Consider the following 8,850-nt stretch of genomic DNA (forward strand, 5'->3'; position numbering starts at 1 on the left):
TTATTCTAGTCTATTGAGGTTCCCTGTGTACCTGTAAACACAGGTGGTGGCAGCAAAGTAAAAGACACCCGTTTTGCCAGTTATTACAATATTACGTAATGACGGGACACACATCTTAAGGTGGTATGGGTGTCTTCGCCATCTTGGATTGTAAAAAACAGAGAATTAAAGGTCCATATTTTCTATCAAATTAGCCAAATTTGATGCAAGAATGCAGATATTTCATGTGTTTTTGCATTTAAAAGATCCAATTTATAAGAATATAACTTATAAATATAAATATATGTACAAGTGTAGATTATTTTTGGTTGTTTTCAAATATTTTGAAATTGGCATTTTAAGGGGAGGTAACTCTAAAACAGTGCATTTTCTGTTGGATTGTTCATGGAATTTTCCTACTTAGTATTTTAGCCCGAAAAAACGTACGGTGACCCTATCTTTGTTTTTGATATTATTAAAGCATTGTTTGAAAGCTATCTTTTCCTAATTTATTTTACAATTCTATCATTTCGTTTTGTTTCTATTCACAAAATGGTGTTTTTTCCTGTATAATCCATACAAAATGTGTAATTTTGTCACAACCCGTAGCTTGTAAAATGCACGGTGACCTAACATTTTTATAATATTTTTTAACATGTATCAATAGATACTACGTTTTGGCAAAGTATGAACAAATTCTATCATTTTTATTTTAGACTCCCATACCACCTTAAATAGCTTTTATACATTTTTAAGATGCATATTGATATTGGTTAGTTTTAAACAGTCATCTGTTTTAATTCTCTTTCAAAACGTGAGGAAGTATACTAAATATGCGTCAGAACAGTTGATACATGTACTAACGAATATTAACCTGAAACATGTCGTTAAACCCTTACTACGAATTTAAGATTTACATTGTAATTACTATAATCATTTTTGTTTAATTAACTAGCCTTTTAATATCATTTATTTTCACACAAAACATCCTTGTTTATTTACTTGTCTAATGGTAAAAGTGTTTTATAGGTTTGAAAGTTCTATGCAGATCAATAACAAAAAGCAAAAACAAATCATTCATAAGATAAATGTATATGAGAATTTAGTTGTAATGTGTAGACACAAGGACTTCAGTTATACGTATGACTCCCATCTTACATGAATGCAAAACAAATCATTTAATTCCTTCTTATAATGTTTCTTTTTCATATGTACATCAGATATGTAGACGATGAACTAACAAAAACACCTTCAACTGATAGATATTTTATAATGCAATTGAAATCCTAGTAAGAAATTTTAATACTTTGGATTAATCTTTCGTGGGTTCCACCTATCGTGCAATAAGGTAAACGTACATGTTCGTGGATATTTTATTTCGTGGTTTTGACGAGGTCTGCATACAACCCTATGGGAAATTTTTAATTCGTTGAACATTTCATTTAGTGGTTTACTTGGACCCACGAAATCTTCAAAAATGGTCTCCAACTAATATTAATGAATTCGCAGTAACCTTGCTTTGTTGATTCTGTTAGAGTGTTCTTTTAATAGAATATTATGCAGATGGTATTGTTGTTTTTAAATTGCAGTCTTTTGAATGTTTATACGCATGCATGATTTACGTTCAATATTTTTTTTTCTTGGAATCGTAACTATTTTGTTCTTCTTTTTTTTTTACATTACTATGTTATTTAACCAATATGTGTAGAATCTGAAGATTGCCATGAGTTCAGTGCATATAACTTGAAGGACTTATACATTTTATTAATCCCAATAGGGTTTAAATAAGGATGTTAAGATTATTTTAGATTCCTACTATGATCTGAGTGGATTTCTAAAGATTGTCATTGAAACATTTTTTTTAGACAACAATAGGAAAACACAATCGAATATATATATATGTATGTCTCTTCTAATTTGAAGGGACAAAATCTGTATAGAAATCATTAATTTTATTGCGTATTGATTGTCACATGTAATATCTTTGAAATCAATATTCTGTTCTTCAGTCTTTAGTTTTTATCTGATGTTTTATGTACTATTTTATTTCTGCTTATCTGTTTCAAGATGAGTTATATATGGCGTAGTCCGTTCATTTTTTGGTTAAAGGATGGTCTACGCTAAAGTGCGATGCTTCCCTACGCTAAAATCCGATGATGCGTGAAATTAAGAACGTAATTACATAATTACGTAAACAGTGATGTATACAAACCAAAAATGAACATGCCGGAAGATGGATTAGGAATACTTGATTAACAACTTTTACACCAAATGTCCATTTCTTACTAGAAATTGATTTAAACGTAACCGGACTTTGTTGGCTGGAGCTCAATGTTTATTATTTTCGAGTGCTGCATCTTAAAGTCGACCATTTTACTATATAAATACAAAACAATGTACACCTACTTAATATCCTGCTACTATTTGAAGCAAACGGATACATTTGAATCATTGTTTATGTGGCAGTTTACTTTACAATCCCTGTTAAAATGCTATCGATTTTAATGATATGTTACGCCATTAAACTAGAGATACATGTTTTCATGTGTGAATTATAAATTGTCTGCTAAAACATAAGTTTGAACTGTACATTGTACGAAAATAAAACATGTATTTGTACTCGCTACGAAAAAGGAGAAAGCTTGGCGAACATTGCCGTTCCCAGGCATTTAAAATGAAGCTTTCAGTTACACAAATACATGTTGCTTATACCGACAATGAACACATTTTGTGTTTGTAATTTTCAATGACGACTGTAAGGAAGGTTGTACTATTAGTGTTTACCATGTAAACGGCAATCTTAACCAATAATCCAAATATTTAATATTATTATTATTATTATTATATTTTTTTCTATAGCGCTAAATCTAAAACAATATTACTCAAAGCGCTTTACATCACATGTCAAACGAAATATACACACAGACAGTGATAAAAATATAAAACATGAACACACAAAATAAATATTTAAGTGTTAAGACTTTTCTAGATAAAAGGATTAGTAATGTGGATTTTTTTACAAAAAAGTGGAATATATATATCAATGAATCAAAATTAGAAAAAAAAATTAAAAAAAAAACGAGTAAAAAAACGATTAAAAAAATATACTGAATAAAGTTGTTAAAAGAAAATAGCCAAAAAAGTCTAAAATAAGATTGCTATTAAAAGTTATCAAATATAAGTTAAACATTTGAAAACGTATTCAAAAGATGAAAAAGGAATATAACCATGTAAAAATATAATTACTAAAATGAAAAATACGTGTGTTACTAAAAACATACAATGTACATATTATAAATGAAACATATCAGTAATACTGAATATAAATGATAGTGAGTTAGCTGTCAGTATTAAACTTGTTAATTTTCAAAAGTCATGTACATGTATCATTAGAAAAGAGAAACAGTAAAAATACCCTCCGAATTGTTAAAAAAATCATTTTACATGAAATATATTACATTGCAACACATATTTACCATTTTAGCAATTATTACGAGGTCGGTCTTCTTAGTTGAGAAACAACTTGTAAATTATGAAGCCTATCATATGATATACCTTAGCATACTAGCTTTTGCAAAAAGACTATTTTTTAAATTGGATGTTGTAATTTCTAGAATCTCACCCTTTTGGTCCATCGCACTTTAGCGAACAAACAACTATCGCATTTTAGCGTTAGCCATCATCGTAATTTAGCGTAGTCAATTGCACTTTAGCGTGAGACACCATCGTACTTTCGAGTTGTCCCTCGGAATTTAGCATGACCAACGCACTTTAGAGTAACATTGCACTTCAGAGTCCTACACATATATTAGAATAAATTGGTCGGGCTGTTGTCGTTGACACATTCCCCATTTCCATTCTCAATTTTATTTAGGTTATGTTTGTATTCAAAGGTACAAAGGATAAGGTAAATCACTCGACTAGCAAAATATCTCTATGAACATATTTAAGGTGTAAAGAGACTGATCCCAAACCATCCCACATGTTGAAAGCACTTCAGTTGATTGGATATCTACTTTCTTTTTTACTGTTTCTTTTCTAATGATACATGTACATGACTTTTGAAAATTAACAAGTTTAATACTTTTTAACTTCTTACACCCCCAGTAAAAAACACTCCCAGTTTCTTCTTGAGTCTTCATATTCATAAATTTGATAACCACCTGTCGTTTGTGGAAGAATATTAATACAACGAATAATAAAATTGAGGCACATAAAAGGAAATTTAACTGGTCACTTATTCAGACAAAAGAACTTCGTTTATCGCGATAAACCTGCGAACATTCGTCATATGACTTGATTAGTTTTGAATGTCGATGTACTTTTCACGTGTACTTTACTTAATGTGACAATGTATATAATAAGTTCTGAGGGAATTGGTACGTGTTCAGAATTACATATATTTGTTAGCACAAAATAATTACATACGGACAAGTTATGTGCACTTTTCATTGAAACGTTTAATGGATAACAAATGCATGTTTTAATATATAATATAATTGTTAAATTTATAGAATAAAATAGTTAATATACGGCCTAAATTATTTACACAAATACAATCTGTGTTCCTAAACACCTGTTCCTGACGTTTTCAAATTAATCACTAGTTTCTAGTTGCATAATTAGTAAATACTTAACAATAAAATTGAGAATGGAAATGGGGAATGTGTCAAAGAGACAACAACCCGACCAAAATAAAAAAATACAACAGCAGAAGGTCACCAACAAACCAAGTTATGCATCTAATATAATTGTAAAATAATGCAAATAATTCTAACACCATGTCCGTAAAAATGTATTAAATATGGGACGTCAGTGAGGTCTTTTTTTGTTGCGTTTTCACAGTTATGAGGAATTCTCAAACAGACTGGAAAAAGCCATTTGTATACGTAAACATGCAAAATACATAGCAGTTTGATAATGATTAAAACAAATAAGAGGTAATGTTGACTAAAGTTAAATAACTGATTTTAACTGTGAACTTGTACATCCCTCCTCAACAAATACAACCCGTAATTGATACTGGTATAATTAGAAAAAATTCCTTAAAACTGTATACAGTCATATGCGTCATTTTCTATGTTGTGATGTTATACTGTTGTTTCATAAAAGCGATGATGTTTGATACCATTAAAACGTTTAATCCCGTTTCAATCGTTTGCACCTGTCTTAAAGTCAGGAATCTGATGTTGAGTGGTTGTTGTATGTGTTGTGGTTCATCAGTGTTTTTCATATTTTGTTTTAAAATAGATTAGACCGTTGGTTTTCTGTTGAATGGTTTTAGTCTAAAGGTATAGGTGAGGGTTTAGATCTCACAAACATGTTTAACCCCGCCGCATTTTTGCGCATGTCCCAAGTCAGGAGCCTCTGGCCTTTGTTAGTCTTGTGTCATTTTAATATTTGTTTCTTGTGTGCAGTTTGGAATTTTGTATGGCGTTCATTATCACTGAACTAGTATATATTTATCTTTACATTGAAGACCTGTTGGTGACCTTCTGCTGTTCTTTTTTCTATAATCGGGTTGTCGTCTGAAACATTCCCCATTTCCATTCTCTATTGTATTACACTAGTACATTGTAAGGCACTTTAGAGCTTGCTGGTCGGTGTGAGCTTAAACTCCGTGTTGAAGGCCGTACCTTGAACTATAACGGTTTACTTGGATAACGACTTGTCTCATTCCCACCCATACCACAGGGTAGGGAAAATAAGTGACTCATTCTAAATTGTTTCTTTTTTGTATGCCAACTTTAGAAGCTATCCTATGTTTTCATTTCCAAAACCTTTACTGAGCAAGTCTGTCTTTCCTTGACCAACCCTCGTTGTGGTCTATGATTGTGATTGTAAGGTTTTTGATATAAGTTTGGGTATGCCAAGGTGAACTTAAATGAAGACTTACGGGGCAGTTTGGCTTGCTGATGTAGTCACTTCGATGACCATGCACACGTTTGTTGAATGACTGTTCTGTCTCGACAACATACATGTACCGCATGCCAGATCGACATATACGAAGAATATACAAAATTGTTGGATATATAGTGTACACAAACCCAGTGTAGTGGTACGTACATTTTTGAGTAGTCAGTAATCGCCGTTTCCCACTCATAATGAAACCAAGAAATATTGATATTAGTTTTGTAAAGCATATTCATTACAAAATACATTGGGGAAACACACAGTTATTCTAAATGGTCATTCACAGCCACAAACAGACAAAACATTAACCAGAACAGTGTGATAATCATGCATTATTATCACATGAACGTCATCGTGAGCAAAGAGAAAGATGAAAACTACGACAATATTGGTATATTCTATCCTTCAAGTGACTAAATGAATTATGGCAATAGCTTTATAAGTAATGATACCAACACACAACGGATACAGTTTTCGAACCATTCGCACGATAATCACGGGGAAATGACATAAATGGAAAGGCTTGGGCTGTTATTGTTCTAATTCCGCACAATATAGTGTGTAGATACTTAAACCACGTAAGTTCATTATGTTAACACTAACATAATATATTGTTTTCATCAATACGGGATTATTGGTCATGTGAGGTTATTCCACTAAAACAAACTTTGTCGAAGGATTCAAGTGTTGATGGTTTTTTTTCAATGATCATGCTAATATTAGTTTACCAGAACCTAATTGTAGAACAGAATACTAGTCTTAAATAAAATGAAAAAAGAACAAATAAATATCTCTGAAATAAAACATTTAAAAACGTATATTACTGTATACATGGTATACGTTGATAAGAAGTGTTAGTTACTTTCAAGGACGAACACACATTAAAATTGACTTACATTATGTCTGAATAAATTACTGCATTACAACAATGAAATGAAGGATCGAAATAAAGTGTAAAGGTCTTTTTATTTATTTTTTATTTTTCAGATTAATGCATTAGTGAGTGAGAAAAATACCAAAGGAACATTCAAACTTCTATATCGAGAAAAAACTTCCAACGCCATGGCTAAAAATGAAAAAGACAAACAGACAAATAAAAGAACATGACAGTTCTTAATCTAATCTATATTTGTAGCATGCTTCAATTTTCGAGTCTGAATTTTATTTTCATCGATTAAGCAGGTGAGCTCAATTCACAATGTTCAGTATGACAGTCATTGTCTTTTAGTTTGATGCTTTGATTTTGCCATTCAATCAGGAATTTCTTTTCTGAATTTTTCTGTCAGTTTGAAATTTAGTGATTCTACTTTTTTTCGGAATAAAAGTACTCCTCCTACCATTGTTGCAATTTAAATTAGGAGCTGCTATAAACCCATGAATTATCGTGACCACCTAGTATTAATTTCATGTTGGATCATTTTACTTTAGAATATTATGTGGGAGTAAAACGCAAGAATGGCAAAACAAGTTAAAAATGTTATTGAACAATGTTGAAATATAGCCATTAATTTTATTTTAAAAGTGTTGTAAAACATCATTATTTTAAACATTAATTTTCTAATTAAATGCATTTTAATTTGGGAATTTAATTGTTATAAACGTTTTTGTACATTTTATGACAAATATATGCAATCGTTCCACTCCATTACACTGCATGTTATATAAAGTAATGACATGAAATGGTTTTTGTAAATGTATTAATATGCAATCGAAGATTTGTAAATCTCAAATATTAGGACTAGCGAAACAACATTTGGACATCATACAATTTCATTAATAAGCTATGAATTTATTTGTTGCATCATAACACATGTTCCTGCAGATGATTGTTTTAGCTTCGAGGTGATACGACAAGTTTGGTAAATAGTATACTGCTGGTCGAAAGTCATAAATCGATGGAGAGAAACCAAATCCGGGTAACAAACTAAAACCAAAATAAACAAATCAACTATGGGAGGAAAACAATATACAAAAGAAACACAGAAGTGCAACAAAAAACGAACAAAACACATAGAAACAAACTATAAGAGATGTATTTCCCCCGAGGGTATCACAAGACCAGTAGACGGTATTTTTTGTGCTGACATGCATGGTCATTGATATGGTTATATTTATAAATTTACTGTCTACACATTTTTGATTTTTTTGAAATACTAAGGCTTTTCTACCTCAGGCATATATTACCTTAGCTGTATTTTGCAAAACTTTTAGGAATGTTAGTCCTCAATGCTCATCAACTTCATAATTTATTTGGCCTTTTTAACTTTTTTTTATTCGAGCGTCACTGACGAGTCTTCTGTAGACGAAACCCGCGTCTTACGTATACACTAAATTTAGTCCTGGTATGTATGATGAGTTTATAACAACTGCTTTTTTCCTGACTTGGTATGGGACATTTAAAGAAAACATGGTGTGTAGTAAACTAGTTTTGTGGCTAGCCAAAACCTCGTGCTTTTACTGCAATGATAAATACAAAACCTCGTGCTTTTACTGCAATACCAAAACTTATAGCGTTACATGACAGGACTACAAAACAATTAAATGCAAGTACTTGTAGAATGGAGACGTACACAAAATCAACAAAAAATAGAACATTCTGATATGCTAATAGTAACCAAAGGTTCCCAACTTATTATTTCATTACGACATATGGGCGTTTCGTCTAAATAGAATAGGGAAAGATACCGGAGTGACAGTCACACTCATTGATCGAAAACAAACTGACACTGCCATGGCAAATGATAAACATACAGACAGACAAAAAATAACACAAAAGACTCAACATAGAAAATTAAACACTAAGCAACACAAAACCTACCAAAAACTTGGAGCGATCGCAGGTGCTTCAGAAGGGTAAGCAGATCCTGTTCCACATGTGGCACCTGTCAAGTTGCTCATGTTATTACAAATCTGGTAAGTAGTCTAATTCGGTAGGTCACATTAGTTTAAAGAGAAGGG

The sequence above is a fragment of the Mytilus trossulus genome, chromosome 11 (assembly GCF_036588685.1).
Source record: "Mytilus trossulus isolate FHL-02 chromosome 11, PNRI_Mtr1.1.1.hap1, whole genome shotgun sequence".
In the NCBI taxonomy this organism is placed as follows: domain Eukaryota; kingdom Metazoa; phylum Mollusca; class Bivalvia; order Mytilida; family Mytilidae; genus Mytilus; species Mytilus trossulus.